The sequence below is a fragment of the Cavia porcellus genome, unplaced genomic scaffold (genome assembly GCF_034190915.1).
Source record: "Cavia porcellus strain 051 isolate PalLab524CR breed Dunkin Hartley unplaced genomic scaffold, mCavPor4.1 scaffold_30, whole genome shotgun sequence".
Classification (NCBI taxonomy): domain Eukaryota; kingdom Metazoa; phylum Chordata; class Mammalia; order Rodentia; family Caviidae; genus Cavia; species Cavia porcellus.
Genome location: NW_026947513.1, coordinates 36,461,739 through 36,486,194, shown reverse-complemented (window position 1 = coordinate 36,486,194; position 24,456 = coordinate 36,461,739). Strand labels below are relative to the sequence as shown.

At 35.8% G+C, this 24,456-nt stretch overlaps 1 long non-coding RNA gene across 3 annotated transcripts in view; it reads left to right on the top strand.

The window, feature by feature from the left end:
- Nucleotides 1–24,456, top strand: part of LOC106028034 (uncharacterized) — a 111,632-nt gene that overhangs the window by 81,065 nt on the left and 6,111 nt on the right. Inside the window, exons 4-8 of one of the 3 annotated variants that reach the window (XR_001201643.2) lie at nt 681–795; nt 2,683–2,831; nt 3,213–3,314; nt 3,865–4,084; nt 5,611–5,714. This is a non-coding gene — a long non-coding RNA (uncharacterized LOC106028034). Of the gene's footprint in view, nt 1–680; nt 796–2,682; nt 2,832–3,212; nt 3,315–3,864; nt 4,085–5,610; nt 6,373–24,456 lie in introns of those variants that run through there. The other 2 variants (XR_010044673.1, XR_010044674.1) reach the window with 2 other exon arrangements.

Below are 24,456 nucleotides of genomic sequence, written 5' to 3'. Positions count from 1 at the left end.
TATCAAACTGCAGGTATTAATCAATTTTCATCAGGCTAAAGAAAGTGGTTCTGTCGCTGGACTCTGCTCCTTTGCTCTGTACTCTATTTCCTGTCTATATGTGGGTGAGCAATGTCTAGGCAATTGTAGCACAACCTAGAGCTCAAGAACGTTCACCGCGGTCCTACTGTTCTATGTATTATCTTAGTCAACCCTTTATTTCCATATCTGTGTTGAGAAATTGACTTTATCGGTGGTAAGCCTTTTCACCCCCTTCCCTTCATTCTTTTCTTTCTCCTTTTCTGCCTTTCTCTTCTTCCTAACAATTATTTAAAGCTCTTTTGTACCTACATTCTTCAGTTTTCATGACTTATAAATATAACATTGGTACTTCTCTTCTTGAAGAAAATTCTTTGTGTAACTTTATTCTTTTTTAATATATCTAAAAAAATGTCCTGATAAGCTCACAATATATTATTTTATTTATGCATATCCTCAGTATTATTTTTACTAAATGAAAGCCCATGTAAAGCCAGACTTTAAAGTTGACAACCCTGTTTGAAATGGTTTTCCTTTCCTTCGTGTGCGTGATACTATGATTTGTAATTGTAAACATAGAACAGTTACATGCTCAATATAATATTTTTCCCAGTCTGTTTTGAATAAAACCACTGGATTGAGGTCACTGTTTTTTGTTACAGAAAAGTGATAATGTGATTTTCATACTTACAATTTGAGATCTGGTTATTCTGATGTGAAGACCACTATGGACTTTGGACTCTTTCTGGAATTATTTGTGGGAGTGAAATTGAAGTGGTAAGTCAAGAATTTTTCTCTGTAGCTCATCAGTAAAATTAAAATGAACATTTCTCCCTTTCATCATTGTTTCAATTGGGGTATGAACAGTGACTGCACAGATGGATCAGTCTATTGCTCTTACCATTAATTTCATTAGATTTGCAATTTTCTCCTAAGAAGACACTGCCTTTAGTGTTGCCCTGTTAAGCATCCTGCTAGAGTCCTGTAAATGCTATCATTATAAGCTCAACAAACTTGATCCTTTGCTTCATTTTCCTGAACATTGTTTATCCAGGGTCCTACATATGTGAGACACTTAATGAATGTGTAACAAACAGTAATTAGAACTCAAATGGTAAAAGGAAAGAATTAAAACTGAATTATAAATCACTGTCCTAAAAAGGTATCATCTCTTTTATGCCATAGAAAGTTTCCCCTTGATTGTTGTTCGTGGTTGTGGACTTTAGCGCATTACTATCATTGTATGGCTCTTTTCCACCACATAAGCCTTTGTAACTTACACAAGGCATCAAACAGCTATTATTTTTTGGGGGAGAGGAATTTGTGACAGGGTCCTACCGTGTAGTTCAGGTAGAACTTCAGTTTGCTATGTAATCAAGGCTGGCCTCAATCTCCTGCCTCAGCCTCCCCAGTGCTAGGATTACAAATGTGTGAGCCACCATACCCAGCTCACTGTTACTTTTTTATGCACATAAATTATATTTTCTTTTTGTCTTACTCTTACACTTAGATATGCCCAGAGACTTTCTACTTTACTAATATTGAATACCCAGCAAGTTTCTATTAAGCATTTAATCCATTTGAAGCAATGAAAGTCTTTGCTCTTCTCATAAGAAATAGTTTTCTCTAGCTATAAACCTACCTTTGTTTTGTTATCTGTTGAGATTTTTCTCCACTTCCCCACTCTAATTATAAATTTGAATTAGAGATCTGAACTGAATGGCTTAAATAACGTTGAATAATCTCAGTGTAAAAAGGAGTGAACATAAACTACACTGCATTCAGATTAAAGTTTCCCCAGGCAGCCGAAGTGTTTCCTCTTCATATTTAATCATCAACTGGGTGTATGGGAAGGGGATAGCCAAGTGAGAAGAATCATTTATTAACTAAATAATAAAGCAGAGCAAATTAAAATGGCTTTCTCATAACATTTTCCTCAGCTTCATAAAGGGCAGAGTTGACTTAGGAATTTGGGATGTGAGTCTCTTACACCCTTTCATACTGTTAAGCAATATTTTTCTACTTCATTTCAAAAGTCCATAATAGAAAAACAGACTGACGATTACCCTCCTGGGCCCCAATGTTCCATAATTAGCTGAATGTTCAGCATCTTAGTCTGTTTTAGCTACTAGAAACATTCATAAGCTAGGTATCTTATAAAAGAAACAAGTTTAGTTTTTAGTTTGGAGTCTGGGACTTCAAGAATGAGGCACTGGTATTAGGCATCTGGCCTTTTGCTCACTGATGATAACTCTTGGCTGTGAGCTCACATGGTGGTAGAGACAAACATGCTCCCTTGGGGCCCTTAGAAGAACTCTCGTCCACTTGTCATGGCTCAGCTCTCATGATCCTGTTACCTACTGTTGTGGTTTGGATTGGAATTGTCCCTCCAAAGTCATGTGCTCAGAAGTGGGTCTTTGGGAATGTAATGTGATTGTGAAGGGGTGGGGTTTGGTTGGAAAGGTGAGTCCCTGGCATGTGACCGGGAAGAGTAGGTTTCCTTTCTCAGCTTTTTGCTTTGCTGTCTTTTTCCTGGAATCCAAGGTGTGAGCAGCTCTCCTCCACATGAACCTCCCCACCATGCCAAGTTCTGTATTTGAAACAGCTGTGAATGGACTAAAACATTTGAAACTCTGAGTTAACATAAACCTCTCTTCCTTTAAGGTGCAAGTGTTAGGAAATTTTTCTCATCAAGAAGGAAGGTGACGAAGATACCTCTCCCAACCCTACCTGTTAACATTATCACCTTCCGCGGGGTTAGGATTTCAAAATGAATGTGGGGAAAACACATTTATGTCATAGCGCCCAGGAAGGTGAGATCTTCTGCATTCCTATAAGCACCTGGTACAGAGATGGTTACTCAGGATCTTCCTTTTTAAAGCATCCAGGAAAGAGTAGATGAGATTTAAATACCGCTAGCTGTCATTTTTAATGAGTGATAGCATTGCACAGTAGTTAAAACTGCACTTTGTATTATGAGTGCTAGGATTTTATGTTGGCAAAATACTTGCTGTAATCTGGGACAGTTAAACTTACTGGGGTTCAGCTTTCTTACCTGTGGAAAAAAAGGATAATAATAATGACAACCATATCAAGGGATTATACAGAGGATTAAATTATTCAGTAACATAAAATGTTTAAAATGTGCTGCTGCATTTGTAACAGTTCCCTCCCTTTGTCTTTGATTTTCTGAGGTGGCCTGGAATCACTTTGGAAGACTTGGGATAACTTCATCGATTCTCATGGCTTCAGTCCTTTAGATCCTGGTGCACCCAAGTAATCACAGTGCAGAAGAGGTAGGGTGGACATCACGGTTGCTTCTGCTGTTGAAGTGTAGCTATGTCTATAGAACTTTAGCAAAAATTCTCACTGGATATTTAAAGTACATGTTTGATGATCTAATGGAGACTTGATAAAGTATATTCAAAGTTCAAATTGGAAATGTGAAATTTTAAATGACATAAATGCCCATTATCTAGGGACCATCTAAGGATACTGACAAATTTAAACACGTCATTATAGGAAGGAATAAATGGAAATTTTTTATGCAGGCCATTTCTAATTTTTTTTTCTTTAGTGCTTACAGAAATTTGCTTGTCTGAATGTGCATAGAGCATCACATTCACTCCTCATGCTCAAGTTTTGGCAAATGGAACCATGAGGATTTTTATGAGGGTTTGCTGACCATTGGTGCCAGACTTCCCTGTTCCACTTCTGCCAGCTCCTGGCACTCATTAATGATCTTGTTACCTAGAATGGGTCATGAGAGCCTCAGCAAGGGTTATATCATCTCTCTGAAAATCTTAGGTTGGAAGGATTCAGTTCCATGAGTCTCTCTTTCTTCAGTTTCAGGAATTTGGACCTGGGATTGGTTGGCTCTGTTTTGCAGCACACAGGTTCTGATTTGTAATAGGGATCTTGGAAAATATTCAGACATCTGTTGGAAGGGAAGAACTGAGCCAGGATAACTGCTGGAAAGCAATTGACTTTTTGACAACAAAGACTGGTTGTCTTTGCCTCCACATATGCAACCCTGTGAAAAACGCAGAGAGAGGAATAATGAATGGTATGTGGCTTCTTATTTACCAGGAAAAGACTGTGCAGTTCTCTGGCATCTTCAAAAATCTAGCTGTGCCACTCAGCGGACATATGCATGGGAGCGATTATAAAACTGAGCAAATGGGCAACATTGAGGAGAAAGATCTCAGCGTCTATCAGAGTTGGTTGAATTAAATGAAGTGGTTTCTATATGAAACAAAACAAAACAGAAAATGATTGCAAAAGATAGAGAAAGCCAAGTGCCATATAAACGCACAAGCCCAAACCTGAAAGTATGATCTTTCTCATGCTGTTTCATTTTAAAATCAACACGTATCATAGAAGTGTTATTGGCAATTTCATCCAAAGCAAACTTTTCCTTCACATTATTTTGCAATCAAGTTGCATGTTTAATTGAAATCAGGCTTTAATGCTTATATGTATAAAGACTTATACTCTTAAACGAGATTTCCAAAATAGTTTTTTGATTGGGTTAGGCAGGGTACTACGTGAGTTGTTAGATCATTTAGCTGGTGGTAAGGAACAGATTTTCTTCTATCTAAAAATATAGTATGGATGTGGGAAATTTAAGAGTTAAGAGAAGAAATGGCTTTACATCTTGGTATTTTGGTAGTGTTTAAGAAGGTAAAAATCAGGACACATAGTTTAATTAGTAATGCATCAAATTCATTGTTGGTTAATAAAATGTATTCAGGGATTCCTGACTATAAGGCCCTTCTCTGGCTCTATGGTTACTTATGTATTAGATATGTTTCTTGACTTGGAGAATGCCACAAACTGATGAAAACTAATACTAAGCAAGCAAACATGACGAAACAGAATTATGCAGACAAGAGACATCAAAGATGGGTTATAGGCTGTCACAATTGGGGTTCCACTCTGGCTTTCGATGCTTAAGGGTGCTTTGATCTTTGGTTAATTATTTACTTCTCTGAGCTTCAATTTCCTGTCTTTCAAATAGAGGTGAAATTTTTATCTACCTTGATGTGTTGTTGAGAATGCCAAATGAATGAATTCCTGAGACATGTGTAACAGGACTTCAGCACATAATAAATCTTTAAAATACAGAAACGTACTAAGTTTGTGCCAGTCATTGATTAGGGAATGTACTACAAACGCTTTGCTTTCCCATAATATCCTATGCATGATAATCTCACTTGTGCATTTCCATTATTAATTCATCTAAGTGGCTGTAACTGTGTGCATGACAGTGCATGCATTCCCTGCTTTTGATTGCCATCTGTGAAATATTTGTATCTCCAGGCTTTACATCTAAATATCTTCAAATGCAAATGGCTGCTACTCTTAATTCTTCAATCTCACTTAAAACTCATTTTTTCCTCTTGAAATATTTTTAGCTTAGTTATATAATTTATTACAAAATCTTCAAATAAAGTTGAGTAAAGTAGAAACATCTTTTCCTTAAATAAGAGAAGTCTGAAATCAAGATATCCAGGGTGAGCATGACTGGGAATTTGGGTCATTTGAATTTTTGTTATCTTTAAAGTGTAGGTGTCTCCTTTCTATTCTAAGGTATCTGAACATTATTTGAGCACCCCAGCAATCAATAAAGTGGATGCGGTTTTAAAAAAGAAAGAGAAGACAAGAAAAAGAAACTCGAAATGAAGAAATCAAAGGTACTCCTTGGATATCTGCTGAGGAAGTTTGTCCTTTAGATAGATCAGAACAATTCCTATATCTTTTTTGGTTATAACTTATACACGTGGGCCAAACCAGTCCCAGTAAATGCTGAACAACAGCCATGTGAGTAGCTAAGAATGAACACCATCAGCAGTCACACAGTTTGCATTGAGTGGAAACTCAAAGAAAGGAAATGGAGGCCAATGTTGACTGCCACCTACTGGATACTTCACTTTGGATTTTTTTTTTTTTTTTTTTTTTTTTTTTTCTTTTCTTTTCTTTTTTAATCCTTTAGTTTAGGTCTTAGGGACTCAGATGTTTCAGAAACAAATGAGTCTGTTTCTACTAGCAACAGTGTTGTGCTTACAGACTGAATGGGAGAATGCTGTCTTTAACCAGTGCAGCAATGAATCTTGCTAACACTGAAAGGATATATAGAAGAAAAAATCACATAGATGTATGGAAAAAGGAAAAGATGGCACGGGAAAGGGACCATTTCAATGAACAGTAGCTGTCCACAGAATCGGGAGAAGAGACTATATCTTAGAATATAGGATTAGGATTTACTGAAATGAACAGTTAGATGATAACTGATATGTTTTAGAAATATTTGGTCTGAATGTGTCTTATCCTTCTTACCACCATGTTATTATAACTGACACTTCATATATATATATATATATATATATATATATATATATATATACTATAATGGCTTGCACATAATGAAAGCTAAATAAAATTTAAAAACTATCTTATTGTTTTTGTGTTTTAAATACAAAAGTCACTTAAGTGATTAACCTTAATTTTTACCTTTAAAGATAATATGTGGAGTGGAAAGAGAAGACTTTTATAAAAATGTAGTCTAAGATTCAACTATGACTAAGATTAAAAGATTTGCATTTTCTGAGTTCCTTTATTATTTGAGTCTTCCTTCTAAATGTATTTACAGTTCATCTCAGTGTCTGACACCAAAACATTTTATGTCTCAAGCTAGTTTTTTTTATTATGACACCCATTCAAGTTAGTATTTATTCATATATTATTTTTTGGCTTAGTATTATTTATTCTTTAATATTTTAGGACATTATATTACATTCTATTATCCAGTGACATCTGTAATTTTTGACATCTGTAATTATATAGTTTTGTAGATGATCTGTGTTGTCTGTATGCTTATAGATTTTTCTTTTGTCTTTGGTGTTTTTATATATATTTTTAAATTTTATTTGAAGAAAGACTAAACAAAACAGAAAATGGGTAGAAATGATACATACTTTCAAAGAAAAAATAAACAGTAAGAAATCACTAGTTGATGATTAAATATTGTCTTCTTAAAAATAGTTGTTCAAGATACAAAGGTGAAACACACAATAGGGATTCAAACAGTGAGGCTGAAAATGGTTCTGTTCAACTATCCAACAAAAACTTAGTAATATGGTTATCAGTCCTATACACTAAAACATACATGCAGTTGTCCATATCTTCCTTTATGTTGAGATTAACAAACCATAGCAGGCTAACATTACTCTAAATAAAGAATAATAGTATTGCTGAATTTCACATCATGACACTCCAGGATCAGCACTGGGTACTGTAGTGTCTCTTTTTCTTCAAAGTACATTTCATCATGCATTATAAGATCAGTTCTTGTAAACTGTTTATAGGTTCTATGCATGCATGAGTCTTAACATGTACTTCTATTCTTTCTATATTAGAGGGAGAAACAAAACAAAACAAGACAAAACAAAACATATTCCTATAAATGCATGAAATGAAAAAGACATATAAAAGCACTGTACAAGGAGTTCTACAATGGTTACTCTGCTGTCTCTTGTTATCTTCAATAGAATTATCTGTATCATCAGACATAGTATAATTGAATATAGCAGTACATAACAATATTAATAAAAATGAAACTTTGTGGATAGTGTGAAACTTCAAAAACAGGTAATAATCCAACCAGAATGGGTATCGTAGTGAATCTTGTTATCTTCAGTGTAGTTGCCTATATTCTCAGAGTTGATACTATCAATCATAACAATTTTAAATAAAATCTGTCAATACCAAACAGCAATTAAACAAACCAGATTTAACTAAGATCAGTCAAGATAAAACGTATAAGTTCTACAGAGATCCAGATTGTTAATAGGAAATTAAAGATGATTATTGTACATATCATGTTATTTTTGGGATAGCTGTCTGTGCCCTAAGATCTAGTGCAAGTAGACAAACTGAGACAGAATAAGCAGAGCAGTGCCAGTAATGTGGGTTTTAAATCCTGATACACTGTTAACAATATCATCTGCCATCTTTCTTAAGACTATACCTCCCCTTTCACTCCCCCAGAGTGCACTGTGCATTTTTGGGTCTCGTCAACATCCTCAGTTTTTAGATTGGGGGTGCAACATGCTATTTACCTAAGTGGTTCTGAGCTTTCTCCCTCTTGGAATTGATCTCTAGTTGTATTCCTTTACCTATTAAAGCCTGTCTTTCCAAACTGTCTACAAACACTGATCAAGTTGCCACTATTACTCTCTGGTCCCCTGTCACATAGAGCATTGTGTATCAAGGCCATCTATATTAGATACTATAGCCAACCTTCTCTGCCTCATTTCTGTTGTGCTATTTTTCTGCCATTAGTTGTCTGCTTTTCTCCTTCATTTCACTTTCTGCTTCATTCATTGAGGCCTCTCTGCTACTATTCTTGGAATCCTGGTACTTTTCTCTCTCTCTAGAATGTCCTTCAGTATTCTCTGTGGAGTTGGATTGATGGTCACAAATTCCCCCAGTTCCTCTTTGTCTTGGAAGCATCTTGTTTCTCCATTAATTTCTAGAGACAGTTCTTTCAGGGTACATCAATCTGGGCTGGAGGCTACTTTCTTTCAGGGCTTGGAATACTTTGCTCCAAGCTCTTCTTGATTTGATGGTCTGTGTCAAAAAGTCTGTAGTGATTTTGATGGGTTTTCCATTATAGGTGATCTGTTTTTTTGTCTGACAGCTTTTAATATTCTGTTCTTATATTGAATTTCTGGGATCTTGATTATTATATGCCTGGGTGTAGCTCTGTTTTGGTTGTAGGTGGCTGGAGTTCTGTATGCCTCATACATCTGCATGTCATTTCCTTTTCCTATGTTTGGGAAGTTTTCCTTAATTATTTCTGTGAATAACCTTTGCAGTTCCTTTGTTTGTACCCCTGCTTCTTTATTCACATTCTTTATTCTTAAGTTATAGATCCTCTTGTCATTTTCTAGCTTTTTTATTGTTACTGCCTGTTTCCTTGTTATTTTTAAGAAAATTTTCCTTTCATGATCACACATTGCAGACCTGGTCTTCAAGTTTTGATAGTCTATACTTAGTTTCTTTCAAGCAGTTTTGCCAACTTTCAATGGAGTTTATTATTTCCTGGTCATCTCTTTGAATCTGTTTCATGTATTCTGCGTTTTATTTATATTGTTCATCCAACATTTCTTGCCTTTTTCTGTGCTCCTCCATTCTTCTGTCTTTGTCTTCTTTAGAGGTGCTTAGCATTTCTTTTATTAATCTACTTATATTTTGCTTTACTTGGTTAAATATTTCACTTTTGAGTTTGTCTATGAGGTCCCAAAGATATCTCTTTATGTCCACTGATGCCATTTCTGATATTGCATGTTTTCTGTCCTCAATCTCCTTTGTATTTACCTCTACTGGATCAATGTTCTCAGGGTTTGGGGCTGGGAGCATTTTCTTGTTGATTCCTCTTCTCATGTTTTTGGTTTCTTCCATACAGGTATATAGAGGAGGTCCCAGTCCCTTTCCTTGTTGGTTATGGTTCTTTTGAAGTGCACTGGCTAGGTAAAGCTGCCCACTCCAGTGCATTATTGAGGTGTAAGCAGAGGTGGCATATATTGGCTCCTCCCCTCCAGTTCAGTCAACCTGCTGAGGCCTTTACTGTGTTATTGTGTGCTGCATGTAGGGAATATTTTGGGATAACTTACTGGGTCTCAGCCAGGGATATGACCCAGGCCAATCATACCCCACCAATCTCATCTATGAAGGGAACAAGTGACTGAAGTCACTGCTTTTCCTTGTTCTTGCCAGTCCTCCCTGATTCCAAAAAGTCATCCCATTTGTGCCCCTTTCCCATGGAAGGGTTTTATTCCCAACACTCACCGCAGATCCATGCAGGTCCCTTGCCGGCTCTATTCTCTGTTGGGCTTGCCAACTCCAACTTCAGTGCGACTGCACTTCAGTGTGACTGTGGTTCCAGCAAGCAGAAGTGGCAAAAATTTGGGCATATGAGAGCATGGAATCTTAGCAGCCTCAATAGTAGCCCCGGGACTCCATGTTTTGCTGGTTCTTTTCACTTTAATTTTTTCCTGGGTCAAGAAGATCCATCTTCTTCTGTCCGGAACTCCCCACAATGTGTTATTTTGGCATCTGAATTGTCTGTCTTAGGGAGCCTCTGTATTCTGCTCTTATCTGTATGCCATCTTTACTGGAAGTTCGGTGTTTTTATATTTAACTTTATCTGTTTCTTTGCCAATGCATGAGTTATTTAAATTTGAAAATTTCCACCTTTTATCTTTTTCTATATCTTTTATTTCCTGAGACTCTTATTATTCACTATTGGCATATCTACCTCTATCTGTCTTCTCCATTTTGTTTTGCTCCCTTGGGGCAGTTCATGCATCTAGGCTAATTCACTCCTTTGTTCTTCAGAAGATAACATATTATCACTACACTTCACTTTCCTGTTTTAAAAATTTCCTATGTCCTAAGTATGAAAGCTGTCACCCATATTTTATCTTATCTGTGTCTGTTTCAGCATGTCTGCTCTAAGTTTTCCAGGAATTCATTTTGTATTTAAGGGTTATACCTCAGGCGTCCAATTACTTCTGCCTGTGTTACTATGCTCTGTTGGGTAGGAGTACTGGCCATGCTGTCTGGATTGTGTATTTGTTTGTAATATTTGCTAATTCTATGAGTCTAAGATCCTCTTTGGTTTCTGTAACTTCTCTGAACTGATTTTATAAGAGAAAGCAAGGGATTCAGCCTTAGCTATTATCTTGTGTGATCCTCCATTCTTTAAAACAAAGAAGTCTGTGGGCTTTTAAACCTCAGAGAACATTTAAAAAATGAACATATCTATTCATAACGATGGTACCTTTCATTGGTACATTTAGGCTTTGATTTCTTTTGCAAAGTTTCACTTAATGTCCCTCCTCCACAACACAGCACTTCCTCTTATATTTTTTTCTAATCATTGGACTATGAAAAATATGTAATACCTGTTTACTTATAGTTATGCACCTTAAGAACTGGATAACTTTCAAAATATAAGCTTTCTTTCTATTGTCACATTTTTGAGATGATAAAACAGTAGGCTGCAATATGATACATTATAATTATATTTTATTTGTCTTTTATTGCTGTGGCCTTGCAAAAACAGAATACTTCAGGAAGAAATAAAGCAGACAAAATAGGCTTGGTTATAGGAAATACTACAAATAAAGTTATAGAATGTAATGGTTCACAGCTCTTCCAAATACTTTGGGAACAATTTCTCTGGAAGAGATTGTATTTTTTTCCCTACCCACCCTTTTATTTTTCCTCTTTAAATTTGTTTAAGTAGGTTTCTTTTGATTATGAAGTGCTATCTATATTTCTGTGACTCAAAGACAAGATAGACCATCAGGTACTTAAAGATTTACTTAATAGCTTATTAATTTTTGCCTCAAATACAATTATCATAATATATTTATCAATATACTTATCCATATGAGGGTTATAGACCTGATTCATTGGAATTTAAAGAATTAAATAAAAACTACTTAATGATTATGAAATCTCATAGACTCCATAGAAAGAGATGCTGAAAGAGAGAAAGCAAACTTGCCCCAGCTCTGGGAAAGCTCCTTGTCATTTAGAAGTTAACCTGCTATCTCCTGCAATTGTTCAAAAACACTTTTATTGAATGCTTTATAATTACGGATTTTCTTTGTTTGCTTGGGTAGGTGACCTTTGCTTCTGCTTCTGTGTATGTACACAATTTAATTGAAGCTTTTAGAGAGTTCCAAGGAAATGGAATTATTTTTTCAGATGCTGTCTCTAGGAGAAATCTAGCCAGTAGCCATGAAGGTTCTAGGGTTAAATAGCTGGCCATGTAATGGCATGCCTCTAGTGCTTATTTTCTCTATTCTGCTTTCTTTTCTCTTCCGATGGAGTATATTTTCTTTTTGGTGATTTGTGCTGTGATTTAATTGAAAATCAGGAATATAAGAACCAGTCATATAGTTTGCTTATATGATCTTACACAATTTACCTTTAGGTTGTATATTTATTAAAGCAAATACATTAGTTTTACCTATTATGACTATTACAACATATGACACTGGTTTTAAAAATTCATACAATAGAATATATATTTAAGGGCAATTTCCAAAGTCTACCTGATTTTTAAAAACATTCTTTTTAGTGAAAAATATCACTTTTGTTAGAAATATTATAAATTTTTAAAACAGAAAGCCAATACCAAATCAGATAACTAATATAATTAGAAAGGTATGTTATTGCCAATAATGTCTTTATATAGTTCATTAAGAAAATGAGATGTCATTTAGGGAAAAGTATGTTTTTGTAGGTTCTAAACTTATGGAAACAGAAGCTCCTGAAAGAGCAGTTCTAGAAGTGATCAGATACAAATAGCATTGTTAAAATAATTACTGATTGCAAAGGAGACAGTTGTTAGCACATTATTTGTGCATTTAGGTCACAGTAAATCACGTTTATCCTTACAATATACAGTCATTTTTTGTGGGTACTTTTCCTGTAAAGATTGAGACAATATCTGTCTATTTGATGTTCTGGGAGAAAGGATGAAAAAAGAATAAAAGAAGAAAAAGATGTTAAGATCTGTTTATGCCCAATAAAATTCAGCTAGACTGAACACTTTGAAGAAACAAGCTACAAGATGAGAATAATACATTGCCCAATGAGCACACCTGATGCACAGGCTTTGCTAGTTTCACACAACAACAACATAATTTCTCCATTTGACTCTCTCAGCTCATATTTTATCAGAAGCTGGAAAAATGGGAGATAAAGTAGAATTCGATGCAATGTGACAAGGAAGAAGGAAAGTGAAGTCAATCTGGGCAGTTCATCCACATGTAGAAACGCAATTTGCATATGAATTGCACAGGAAATCCTAACTATGGATTGGTCCTTTAATTACCCTTTTTAGTATTGTAAGAGAGAGAGAGAGAGGGAGACGCTTTACATGCTCATCATTTACACATAGTAATTGTGTCTTATACATCTTATTGTTAGATGAAAAATAAACCTAAACAAACAAAAACAAAAAACAACTATAGAGGACATTGTCTATTCCTTATTTTCACATTTTCCTCTTCTTTCTACCCACTATATGAACTCCTTCCTTACGTCTGGGAAATTCCTAACTCCGTGGATGTGGGTAGGCAGATCCTACCTGCAGTTATAGAAACTGAGGGACTCTTTTATGGATCTTGATGGCAGTGAAAGCAAGAATATGAGACTGGCTAGCAGCAATCAGGATGCGGCAATGGGATCAAGAAGCGATTTCAGTCCTTACCCAGTGGGCTCTAAACGAGCTGGAGAGACAGTTCATGGTGCAGAAGTTAGCAAAAGCAACAGGGATGGAGACACTGGTTTCTTTGTGTTCCTTGTCAGAGACCACTATGAAGTGGCTCTGAGCAGGATTTAAATTTTCTAATTGGCTTTCTATGTTTATCTGTGAGTCTGTCGTAGGCCTTGGCCCCTTGCCTGGCGACAGGAGCTGTTCATAGTAAGTGAACTTCTATGAATCACTGGTCCTGGTTCAGGCCTGTAGTGGCCTGTGAGACCAAGATACTTCAAAAAGCAGGATAAGGCCACAGCTGAGGACACTGGCTCCAACACTAATTAAGTAAGTAGAGACTGCAGCTGCAGGCATCTCACTCCTGCAGTCTCAATCCTACCATAAATGTTATCTCGGAGACAAGATGGTTCTCCTAATCTGCTTAATTTACTACTTAGAAAAGTCTTTGAAGTGACTCCCAAGGTCCTGCTCATCTCCTGTGTTTTCCTCAGTTTCTCCGCCTTTTGTCTTTGGTCCTAATAAAAGTTGGATGATCCAGAGAACTCTTTGTCATAGCCCTCAGTGTCAGGAGCTCAACTGAAGGGTTTTGACTCTCATGGAGCCCTAAGATTTGTTTCTTTTTATTTAACCTCTGCCATACACTAGTTTGGAGGATCAGGGATCTAGGTCAGGACACAATAGTTCCTTATACTGTATCCAATCTAATGGGTTTAGGATGCGACCAGTCCAATCAGTGGACTGATTTAGTAATCATTCACCCTTAATCCTAGCTCCTTTAACCCTAGCATTGTACCATGAATCAATCACACAGTCCTAGATTCGGCCACCTCTGAAAAAGCTCCATCCATAACCACATGAAGCTTTTGGGGGATATGTAGAAATAAACCATAATAGCAGATAAGAACCACATGTCTATAGTTATAGAAAGACAATTTTCTTTCTAGAGCTGGTGACCTGACATTTAGTATTAAAGGAAAATATGTGAGACATTACATTAAATTCTAGAACCACGTTAATGTACATCTATTGAAATGTGAATATATTTTTAGCAAGTATCTTAGTTACTTTATCACTGCTAAGACAAAATACCCAATACCTAAATTGAAAGAAAGAAAGGTTCATTTTTGCTCACGAGTTGTAGTCTACTGTCAGCTGGATCCAAGCAGGGTGGCATGACAGAGTTACATCCCAGAGGAGGAACAGTCCATGGAAGGGAGTCAGGAGACATCGGCAGCAGCAGCAAGCTTCCCTTTCTTCTTATCATATCCATGCTAGAAGACTTTTTGGTGATGTCCTTCGCTCCTAGGGCGGGCCTTCTCATTACCCACATCTAAAACTATGATGAACCAATATTTGGACTACTCCAGTATTATATAATGTTAATCCTAGTATCATACACCCATGATCCAACTGACTCCCAAAAACTCCACCTTGTGAACAAATGAGATTTTGGGGGGACATCTAGATACAAGTCATAACAAAACATTATTTTCACCTATGTTTGTTTGCAAATCAAATTGTTTGCAGACAAAAGCATTTATAAACCAAAGTACCACTGTATTAGTGGTAGCAGGCAAATTTGTGGTAGAATTTTACAAAGATAGATTACTATACTCTCCTTTTAGTGAGAAAGCTGATAGAGTTGAAAATGTTTATTGTCACTTCACTAATGCCATATCTGTAGTTATCATTTGATTAAAGAAAATTATTTGATTAAATCATTTGATTAAAAAAATATTTTTAATTTTTAATTTTTAAGAGTAAACAAACAAACAAAATCTTTGATGGTACAGACAGGTTTTTTGAAGATAACAAGAGGCATTATGGAAGACATTAGTGATTTCCTATTATCTTGTGTTCAAGGTATATAGTTTTGACTAAGACTATAATTACTTCTCAAATATATTAGCACAACCCTTTTGATGTTCTGAGTTGGATAAAATATTTGAAATTTTTTATTTTGATTTAGCGTTGTGTAGAATTTAGGTGTAAGTCCTTGACTGAGACTCTGCCTAGAAATTTCAGTTCTCAACATGTGCTACAAGTCTGGTATGGATGGGGAGGAGAATTTCCCACAGTGGAACCTGCCAGAAAAACTTTGTAATTACCTTGTTCAAGCTTCAAGTAGTTGAAGTAGCAATGAGAGGGGTGCAGTATTCTTGCCTTAGGCAGGGGGGGTGACATGGAAGACCATTGGGAACAGTGACTGCTTCTAAGCGGTTATGGAGTTTGAATAGTAATTGAGACCATCCATTTACAGAGAGTGCTCCACAGTCACAGGGTTCCAGACATTGAAAGACTGAAATTATGGGATGAAACAGTTGTTAGGGAATTATAGAATACCTTTCTTCCTGAGTTTATTTGGAAGATGTTCAGGAAATAGTATATTACATCTTTTGCTGCCTCTTTTTTCCATCCTAAAAATTAAGACACAAAAGTGGGAAATGGTTTAAAACTAGGGCAATATGGGGTGAAAGTCTGTTTTTCTTGTCTAGTAATAGGAGAGAAAGCCAATGGAAACACATCGGTCCCCTAACAGTGACCGAGCAAGGATGAAGAGCAGGATAGTGTCATGACAATCTCAGCAGTGAGAATACAAAGTGTCAAGGCCAGGGTTCCTTGCCACAAGGGTAGACCAGCACACAGAACTGACTGATGATAGAGACCTTGTGCCTGCAGCCTCCTGTCTTACTAACACTTGCTGCAGCAGATGGTTTCAGGCCTCTAACATAACCCTTGTGTAGGAGGGAGTTCTGAGATGGAGTGCTTAGCCGTTGAGCAGAACATATTTGGAGTAGATAATTAAAACAAGTTGTAGAAAATTAACATATAATGTGAGCTGAGATCCACATGTACTACTAGGAAACTGGCAGGGATTCTTTAATAATAGAAGAACTTAATTTAATGAACATTTATTGTGCACCTGATGTTTTAAATGCTTGAAGAATAAAATTTAATATGATTCCCCCCAAAATAACTTGAGATATACATTGTGATCTACTTTATTCAGTTGAGAATAATGAAACTTGAAACTATATATAAAAAAAAGTCCCATACTTGTGAAGTGAGCAAATTACTGAGACCAAATTTAAGAAGGCGCTTGTAGAGATTTCTGTTGTATGCTTTTACAATGACATGAAGAACTTGGGTAAGACATATGACTGTTTCTTACCGATAACAAAAGTAGGTATTTACCTACCTTCAGTAAAAGCTGAACACAAGGTTGTAGTCATGTTACTTGGTGCTGCTTTCCCAGTTTCTTGTCCTCAAGAGGGCATTTGTGCTGATCCTTACAGGTGTGCCTGTGGGGTTCCATAATATGGTTGAGCAGAGAACTGGGTGGAAGTCCCAGAGGTCACATCCGCCTTGGGAGTCTCATTAATGTATCCCCACTGCAGGTGCCTTGCCTACACTATAGAACCAATGGGGCACAGTGTATTTAATGTCAATTGGATAAATAAACTGCTCTTAGACAATCAATCTACTTTCTTTGAAGGCTTTACTTTCTTTTTCTGTAAGGTAGAAAAAATTGTATCTCGGAGCTTTTTTTGGTATTAGATAAGATGATGATATTGAAAATGAGTTTTGTGAAATTTAAACAGCTTTGAAAATATAAACTATGGCTCCTTCAAGTTTTTTACATGATAGATTTCATAGCAATAGAAAGTCGAACCTTGAGTCATACAAGATCCACTTGCCAGAATCTCCATGTGAATATTCGGTGGCTGAAAGACACAGTCTAATGACAGCTAAACATGTCAGCTTGTTTAGAGAGGAGTCTTTCTAGATACATTCCTTGTGTAAGTTTATAAAAAGGTGTATGTTAGTCTGCTGAAGTTGTCAAAACAAAACACTGTAGACTGTCTTAAACAATAGAAATTGATTTTTTACAGTTCTGGAGGCTGGAAGTCTGAGATCAAGGTGCTCATAGGATAAATTTCATTCTAACTCTACTTCTCTGTGTTTGAAGGTGGCTTTCACCTCACTAAGTTATTATATTTGTGAAAAAGACAAAAAAAATAAAGATCTCTCTCTCTCTCTCTCTCTCTCTCTCTCTCTCTCTCTCTCTCTCTCTCTCTTTTTTCTCCCTCCACATATAAGGGCTGTAACTCAGGTCTTCATCTAATTCTCAAATGCCCCATTCCTAGATGTCATTGCTTTGGAGCCAAAGCTGTCACACATGAATTTTGACGGAACACAGTTCTGTCTCTAGTAACTTGGATTGTTTAGTTGGTAATAGCACAACTTCCTTGTGGTATCACTAAATTTATTTTTATGGGTTTTGGTCTCATTATAGGATGTGACTTTTTAAAGAATGAATCTGTATCTTCGTGCAAACATATCCCAAAACATTGTTTCTGTGACAAATTATATAGGGAAGCATAGAGTAGGTACTGACCAGACTTTAGTTCAAAGGAAGTTTTATTTTCAAAGTGCCCTTGGGCGTTCCATTTGTCCAAAAGTCAAATATACACATAATATATTTTTCTTATTTCTTTCACTGCCAGGAAAGGCAAGAGCTAAATCCAAGGCTTATAGGTAATATCTCCTTATCTTGGTCATGTACAGAATTTCTAGTATATCTTGAGTATTTGTTATTTAAAACAAACAAAAAAATCTGTTGTTCATTTTTGTTCCTGTGTTTGCTTTTTTCCATATAAATTTCCCAATTTTTAGGTTACTATGCAAAAAAAAAAAAAAATCTGTTAATGGCAGGCCTGGAAGATAGCAAATTTTAAAGCAAAAGTCTTATGTATTCCACTCCCTGTGTGGTCCAGGGTCTTCTTACTTCCTTGTTTCATTTCTCACATTAATAAATTTAGGAGAAAGATTGTGGTGACCTATTTGTCATACAATATCGGGAGAAGATAATTCTATAAATTGCAAGACTCTAAGCAACCAAAGGGCTTAAATTCTAGGAGCAACATAAATAATACATTCTACTTCAGTCTCACTTAATTTTCATAGGCTCAGAAGGAGTGAGTATACATAAGAGTTTTAAATTATTGTTATTATGAAAATCAAAAAAAGTGCAAAACTGCATTTGGATGTATTTCAGCATCAGAGGATGCTATTAAAATGCCTGCTTTGGTTACAGTCAGGTCTCAGGCACAGATGAGAAGCTCAACAGTCTGGGAAAGTTACTCAGCAGCTGTGAAGCTGGCGGTGAAGATAAACTTGGTAGGTCAAGATGGTTAGACCAGCCTGGAAGATGTGGGCAAAATGATGATTTATGCTTGGTTGAAGTTCTCTTCAGATTTACCCCTAGGCACCAAACACACAGACAGAGATCAACGTTTATACCTGGGAGTAGCTTCATGACCTGCTGTCTTTACTCTGAAGGCACGTTAGGAGTTCAGTGGTCATTGCAGCCTTTGCACAGGAAAGAATCTGTCATGTTACAACAGTCCACAAGAACTTTCCCTCCCTGGCGACAGCTCCGAATTGCAGCCAAAGGTTTCCCCTATTACCAATGAGGTCATTCTGTCCTTTTCTTCGACAGTGCTCCCTAGTCCTCTATTCTGTTTCTTAATACTGTCTGGCTTAAATAAAGCAGGCTGGTCCACAACTAGCTAAATTTTTAGGTATAGAAATTAAACAGAAAAGAAAGAAGACCTTCTGAAGAGAGGTGTGAATATATTACTAGATATTTATTTTTGGGATTTCTCCACCTTGAACTAAAATGTAATTAAATGATAGTTAGATAATGTAATTCAATGATAAGGTGGCCAATATCATTCAGGGAATGATAAGGTGGCTAATATCATTCAGGGAAAAATTCTAGATGAAATGCATCTTATAACTAAAGACTGTTATAGTTTTTATCTAAATTATTTAGTAGTAAATAACTTCAAATTGTAAAATAGACCATATAAGGAAATCATTTTGATTTCTTTTATCTGGTTGAATCAGTGTAGGATCTGGAATAATAAGCTCAATGTTTTAAAGTTGATGCTTGTGATTATAAGAAATTGTGATTATAAGAATAGCAACAACCTGCACCTTTACTTATTATGTATATAATTTACAGCATGGTGTGTGATAACGGGCTCAAGTCTTTCTGAAATCACTATGGTATAATATTCTTTAAAAAATTATAAGATCCTGATGTATGGTGAAGCTTAAATACTAAAAGTAATCTTTGTGGCTTTTTAAAATCAAGTTTCCTTTGGTTCATTTCCAATAATCATGCCAAATACAAGTAACTTCTAGAAGCAAATAATAGGACAATCCATGTAGTGTCTCTAATGATTTATGACCAAAAAACTCTAATTGTAAAATTGGCCAAGTGAGTAAAAGGGTAATTTAGAGAAAGCTTACAGAGTCTAGATAACAATAGAGCTTATTTTGAGGGTTTTATTTAAGGAAAAAAGAACATGGCTGCATCACAAACAGATAATTTGAATTATACCATTCTTTCTTTCAAAGGCATCTAAATATAATACCTTCTTACATGATTTATTTAAATTATCTAATGAATTTTTCTTGCAAAAAATATTTTTTCGATTGCTTTAAGTACAGCGAAAAACCTGGAATACTACATATAAAACAAATTTATGATAACTGTAGCAGTTTGAGGAAAGAAGGCAGATGAGACCTTACTGTCTGACAGTAATGTGTCCTTAACATCTTTTTTTCAAATATTGATATAGAGGAAGGAAACTCCTGACCTACTAGATGTCCTGTATGAGTTCATGGTCTCTAAAACTAAAGAATGAATTTTTGAACAGTTGAGGTTAAGAGCAGAATATATTTATTGAGAGAAAGAAAGCTTCTGTCTGAGACAGAAGGGGTCCCAAGTGGGTTGTCAAAGATTCTGACTTTTCTAGAAACTTTTATGGAGTAAGACTGCAAAGTGAGTCAGGTCTAAGGTGAGGAAAACCCAGGAGCTCACAAGGTAGACATGAGGTGAGACAGAACTATAGCCAGCCCATGACATTAATTGCTCAGGTAAAATTGATTAAATCTGGGACAAATGGGGAAGCCAGTCATGTAGCAAGCAGGCATGCTTAAAGATTAAAGAGCAGTGACTTCCCTTAGGGAACTGGGATGGTGACTCCTGGCTTCCTCAAGCTGATAGAGATCTATTTAGAATATCAATTCCTGATGCTCATCCTTAGGAAGTATGTGGGTGCATTTGATTTATCTTTTGTCTTGATGTCTGGCCTACTGAGGAAGTGTCTACCTCCTCATTAATTTCAAGTTATCTGGCCTTCTGCACTGGCTCCTTTGAGGGATCATCTTTGTCTGATTGGCTATAATGTTTTTATCTAAGTCAGCTGCGTGTAACAATATATTTAAGATTTGATGCTGAGAACCAATAACACAGAAATGTAATATGTAATCTATAGGGAAAGTCCAAGGAAACCTTGATCTTTCTCCCCAAAGGAAGCAGAAAGGAGTAGCCTCACAAGCCAGAAGCTTCTCTATTCTAAGAAAACACATCTGAGAAAACTGTGGCCAAACAAGCACTAGAAAAGCAGAGGAGAAGTCATAGACATTGACATTTGTCAGGCTTAAGGAGTCACCCAAGCTCGCTGTCAGTAAAGATATCACAAAAGAGAGCAGAACTTTTATCCTTTGTGTACAGCAGGGAGTCTCCCAAACCTGAGTGGAGATCTGTGGGGAACCTGGAGTGCCAACCCCAACTGGTGAGAGTGAGGCATTCTCCGGCCTCTTGCTTTGGTGGAGTCAGAAGAGGATTAGGTGAGAGCCGTAGCTTTACCACCACTCACTGTAGTAGGCTTAGTCCCTTAGGATTCCTGATATCCTGGTGCCACTTGAGAAGAAGTGATGAGAAATCCCTGTGCTTCCAAGCCAGAGTGATAATGATGGGAGACTTAATGGAGAGCTTTATCTTCCACCACCAACCAATCATAACACGGAGTGCCTTTCATGGGCCATGAGTCACACTGGGGATGACTCTGAGTCCTCTCTCTGCTGAAACCCAAGAATCAAACAATACCCAGAATTCTGTAGAACATCAAACACTGAGCTTTTAGTTGAAAATCACTAACCATACACCAAAACAAGGATATCTAAATATGAATGAGAAAACACAAATGAGAGACATGAACATTGATATTACATACAATCTGGGATTATTGACGGAGATTTTAAAGCAGCCATCTAACTCGCATTTCAATAACTGTCATGAACAAGCTTGAAACAGATGAAACTCTTGAAAATCTCAGAAAATAAATAGAAAAAATAAAGAATCAGACAAACATGTATCTACAGAATACAATAGCTAGAATAAAAAACACTCAGTGGTGGATTTAAAAGCAAATTAATGGGACAAAGGGAACAATCAAAAAGCGTGGATGATACACTAGAAATTCTCTAGTTTCAACAACAGAAGTAGACTAAAAAATGAACGACAGGGTGCTCTGGGATTATAGCAAAGATTTAATATCATGTCAGTAGAGTGTAAGAGGAGAGGAATAAGAATGGACAGCCAAAAAGTCCTTGAAGAAATATTGTAGCAAACCTCTTATATTTGACTAAAGACATCTCTCTGCAGAGTCAATTAGTTGCATGAGTACCAGGAAGCACAAATCTAAAGAAATCTACACCAAGAAACATTATAGTGAAGTTTCTGAAAATTACAGACTAAGAAAACAGTTAAAATCAATCAGAGAAATAGTGAGTTATTGAGGGAAGAATATTTTAACTATGAAAATTTTCTTAGGGAATCATGCAGGCCAAATGAAAGTAGTACAGCATTTTGATATACTGCAAGAGAAGACTGTTAAATAAAATTATATACAAAGTGTAAAGATCTTTTAGGAATGAAGGGGAAACGAAAATGCTCTCATAAAAAGGTAAATGAAGAAAGTTTGCAAAACTGGACCTATCCAAAAAAGAATGGCTAAAGAAATTCTTGTAAATAGAAATGAAGTGATAAAAGAAGAAATTTTGGAAAATTAGGAAAGAAATAAGAATGAAAAAGCACATACACATCCAAATATAATATGTATTGCTCCCCCACTTAAGTTTTCTGAATTATATTTGAAGGATAAATTAAAAATTATAGCACTATCTAATGCATTTCAGTGAATGTAATGAAATGCTTATCACAATTTCAATGGAAAGTATAAGGGGATATAGAAGATATGGTTAGTGTACTTCATTAGAGTTCTAATACGCTATTATGAATAGAGTATGATAAAGTAGGTACGCACAGTTGTGAGCATAGTGATGATTTGGTCAGAATAATACAGTGGAAGTCTCATAAGGTTATGATGGAGCAAAAATTCCTGTTAACTAATACTGGGATAGCCATCGTAGCATTACCTTCATGTAAAACATTACTCATGTTTGTGATGATGCTGGTGTAAACTAACTGAGTTTCCAGTGCCATAAAATTATAAGAAATATAATTATATGCAGTAGATAATATTTGGCAATGATGATAAACCACTGTTACGTATTTATGCATTCACTATAGAATGTTATACCATCATGTAGAATGCACTTCTATTGATAAATATTTCCTGTAAAATAGTGCCATATTGCACTAGACACTTCATAAAGCTAACCTTTAACGTGTTTTTAGATTGCACCATCTTCTTTTGTGTTTAATCTTATGTTGTTTTGTTCATCCTAACCCTTAAGCATCCAAAATCTACTGGAATGATGTGATGTTGAACTATTGTTCTGGTAACAAAATTATGAGTGATTAAGTACAATGATGGTGAAAAATTAGTGATGGTTATGGCTCACCAGTGGGGAAGTTCCATTCCACTATAGTTGGGAGCTTAAAGTATAAGAACAATGTGATGGAATCTGTTAAAGGATCAACTTCACTGAAATCAATGACAGTAATGAAGTCAATCAAGGCCTTTTGATACATGAGATAAAGCAATAACTTCTGGTAACCTGAATTGAAGACCAGGCATAAACCTACATTTGTTAGTACTATTACAATCACAGACAAAGCTAGAAGATGGCTTACAATGTTGAAAGGAAGGACTTTGATTGGTTATTATGTTGAACTTACTGCTAGCTATAGCTGATTAAACTAGCACAAGAATTGGTTTTCATTAGGTAATGTGAAAATGAGTGTTGACTTCACAAAGGTGAAAGCAAAAGCAACTGAAAAATTTCTTGAAACTCAACATATACTAGTTGCAGATGGAAATTTCAGAGTAAATGTGTCAAAGCAATATGTTATACAGAGAAGTTAGGTATGCACTAGACTGTGCTGTATAGGTAACATTGACACAATCACCTATCAACACATTTGTCAGAACGTATTCCTGTTGTTAAGTAATAAGTAATTTTATAATTTGAACAACAGCTAGAAAAAAACACAGAGATACAATGAAACATTACATGTAAAATAAAGTTCTAATTATTGAAATGATCCATGGGAAGGCTATGAAATATAAACATAAAAATGAAAAACAGAAAAACAATAGAAAGCAAAAAATATAGCATATGCATGCTTTAACGTACCAATAATTATACTAAATGTAAATAATCTAAATACATGACTGAAAATACACAGTTAAAGAGAGAAAGTTAATAAAATAATCTTTTCTGGGACCGGGGTTACACACTTGTAATCCCAGCACTCAGGAGGCTGGGGCATCCTGCTATGAGTTGAAGGCCATTCTGAACTACAAATCAAAAACCTGCCTCTAAACAAAACAAACCAAACAACTCTGTAGACAATAAAATAGCGCAATCCATGTGGTGCACATAAAACTCACTTCAAAAATACTATCTAGATACACTAAAAATGAAAGGATGAGAAATTGTAGTAAGGGAACATAATGCAAGACAAGTGAGGTGTGGCTAGGTAAGATCTGCATACCCCAAATAGCAAAGAAATATCAATTCACTAAAGATATATACTATATATGTGTAGTGTACGAAACACGATTGATAAAACTGAAAGAAGAAATAGAAAAATCTTTCAATTACAATTGTATATGTTAGAGTTTCTCTCTCAACCATTCATAGAAGAGTTGACAGGAAATTATCTATTCACTGTACAGAAAAGCTCTATAACAAGATCAATAGGATCTAATCGATATTTACACAACTTGCCTCCAAACAAGAGAGTGCGCATTATTTTGAAACATCTGTTGAATATGTACTAATATCAACCACATCTTATGAATAAAAGA